This window comes from Rutidosis leptorrhynchoides, chromosome 2 (genome assembly GCF_046630445.1).
Source record: "Rutidosis leptorrhynchoides isolate AG116_Rl617_1_P2 chromosome 2, CSIRO_AGI_Rlap_v1, whole genome shotgun sequence".
Classification (NCBI taxonomy): Eukaryota; Viridiplantae; Streptophyta; class Magnoliopsida; order Asterales; family Asteraceae; genus Rutidosis; species Rutidosis leptorrhynchoides.
Genome location: NC_092334.1, coordinates 343,707,037 through 343,710,482, shown reverse-complemented (window position 1 = coordinate 343,710,482; position 3,446 = coordinate 343,707,037).

Here is a 3,446-nt window from a genome sequence, read left to right as displayed (position 1 = left end):
GAAGTTAAAAATGGATGATGGTGATGATGCGTGTTGAATTTTGTGGACAGACAAACCCTACCAAATTGTTTACTGTAAATTAGACACCAGATAGATTAAGTAGGCCTATAACGGTTATGATATATCACTTGGGCCACCAGGCTTTCACTTGCGCCGAGTTTATATTGGGATGTAAAAACCTTTGTGATGTTGGGCCGAAATCCAATTACCAAACGGGCCGATATCTAGTTAAAATAATTTATCTATCAAATAGATCCAGTAAAGAAATGTTGGGGTAGTGGTTAGAAGTGTGGTTTCTAAGCGAGAGGTCTTGGGTTCGAGCCCGGGTTGAGGCATTTATATTTTTAAAGGCCTGAAGGTTCGTGAATCCGAGACCAACCCTACACTTATTCAATGTCGTCATATGTATTTTTACTACAAAATACAGTATGGTGAGTTTCATTTGCTCCCTTTTTAATTGCTTTTGCAATATATATTTTTTTGGGCTGAGAAATCATGCGCTGCTTTTATAAATGTTTACGAAATAGGCACAAGTACTTAAAAATATATTCTACGTTGAGTTGTACCACTGGCATACTTCCCTGTAGCTTGGTAACTACTATTTACCTGTGGTATTGTAAACGCGAATCCTGTTGATAGATCTATCGGGCCTGACAACCCCAACCGGACTGGACGACCAGTATTCAACGGTTGCACAGTACTTCGTTTCGGTGACTACACTTGGTACGGTGTAGTGAGATTTCATAATAAAGGGAATATGCGACGTGATTAAATGTTAAGTATGGTTATCAAGTGCTCAACCACTTAGAATGCTTTACATACACTTGCGAGTGTATTATGTTTATGATTATGAAATCTTGTGGTCTATTAATATATTGAAAAAATTGATACGATAAACCTATGAACTCACCAACCTTTTGGTTGACACTTTTAAGCATGTTTATTCTCAGGTACGAATTAAGTCTTCCGCTGTGCATTTGCTCATTTTAAGGAAATTACTTGGAGTCGATCATCGCAATGGGACCAAGTGTTGATGACTTCGTCCAGATGGATTAGGACGGGTCGTTTCAGTTGGTATCAGAGCGTTGGTCCTAGCAAACTAGGTCTTGCATTAGTGTGTCTAACTGATAGTTGTTAGGATGCATTAGCGAGTCTGGACTTCGACCTTAGCTCATATTATAAGTATTGTATATCATTCCTAGTGGAAAGTTACCTGCTTACCATTTCTAAGTCTAGACACGACTTCCTGCACTTATTTGATAGATAGTGTACAGATAAATTCATATCTTAGCGTATCTGTTATTGTAGACTTTATCTGACACGTTTCCTTAAATTCCTTCGTAATCTACGGGATCTTCTGTACTATGTATAGGTATTCTATGTAATTAGAATATCATCCGATATCCGAAACTCATTTCATATCGAAAAATCCTTTATTCAATTGTACGCAATGGAACTCACCATTAGATCAAGTCCCTCGGATTCCGATATAGAGTCCCACTCCAGCCCCAGAAGCAGCGTCACCAGAATGAATCAATCAATCAGTCATCCCCGATTCATCTGATGGGTTCGTAATCGATTTAATCAATGGAGACGAGAAGAAGGCGATCCTTTACACCAACCAAATTTCCCTTTTGGTGATGAACCTGAAGCACTCATTGGCGAACCAATCTGAAACACCATTTTCACCCTCATTTCTCGAATATCTCAACACGATTATATTTTATCTAAAATTCTAAACCCTATTCATCCTCTCGTTCCGACCGACAATCATCCCGGAATAATAGAAGAAGCCAACGAACTTCACGCTCGAGTTGTAGTTTTGGAAAATATGGTGCAGAACCTACCAGCTTCAGCAACATCACCGGCATCGACAGTACCACCAACAACCTAAGTTTCAACATCACATGCCTCAATATCTCATTCTGTACCTCGAGCATAATCATCGTTCTATGTATCGTTCTATCTACTTTATCTTCGTTCTACATATCGTTCTACATCGATTATCTCCCCTCAACATGGCAATTATGTAATTTCTAAAGTTCTAGAGATTATGTAATCTAGTAATAATGATAAACCAAATGAGTTTAATATCATATTGACTCATTAAATCCATGATTACATCTGAAGAAAATATATATGTATGTATATTTTCATAAAGATTGTAATTAAAAATTCTTTCGTACAAACTGTTAATGGTGAAAATATTTTAATGGGTAGGTAATACCCGAGGAATATTTAGATTTCACATTAATCAGTTACACGGTACATTCTTCGACTCTAATTCAACAGTCAGTCACTATCCTACTTGTATCCATAGATATACGTATCCATTCACCATAAAATACATTTTCGTTCAATTTCATATTTGGATTTTGACCTATCAAAATCGAATAAGTGGCATAATGAAGAAAACATCGGACAAAATAAAATTTGTTAGAAACAAACAAAATAACTAATTGAAATTTTGTTAAGAATCCACGCTAACTGTTCCTAGCTAACTGTTCCTAGCTAACTGATTACATTTTATTTATCACAATTTAATTATCGCAATTTACATTCTCGCAATTTTATTTATCGCCATTTAATTTCTGTTATTTACTTTACGCACTTTATTTATCGTCATTTAATTTTTGTTATTGATTTTTACGCACTTTAAATATCGGGACACGTATACAAGGTTTTGACATATCATATCGACGCATCTATATATATTATTTGGAATCACCATAGACACTCTATATGCAGTAATGATCGAGTTCTCTATACAGGGTTGAGGTTGGTTCTCAAATAATATATATACTTTGAGTTGTGATCGAGTCTGAGATGAATACGGGTCACGATACGTATTAATTAATTCGAAAATTATATATTAAACTATATATGAATTATTGAATTGCTAACTGTGGACTATCAACTGTGGACTACCAACATTGGACAATTAAAATGAATTAAAATATTGATTATAACATATGAAACTAAACAACTCTTCAAGTTTGCCACTGATTTCATCATAAATCTCATTTGTATCATGACGATTACAATCTACATTTAAACCTTTCATATTCTTGAAAACACCTCGATTGAGAGAATGAACCGACCGCATTTCGTCTACGGAAGGAAAGAATTATGCATATAGTTATGCACCTGAAAAACTCTCGGAGAATGAGTAAACGTTTAACACGTAGCTGTGCTAATTCCTTTAGTATTATTATTACCCAAAATAACTTGGTAATTCCTTTCAAAGTAGCAAATTTTGTCACAGCTTCAGCAAATCAACTCCGACTTTTCATCCGAAACAACCTTATTATAACCTTGATATATATGCGTACTCTTTATTGTTAATGAGGAACCTTTTATATTCCACCATACTATCATCAGCGTTTAATCATATAAAAACACAATTCTCTTGAAACCACCTCGGTTTGATAACCGATGACCCAGAT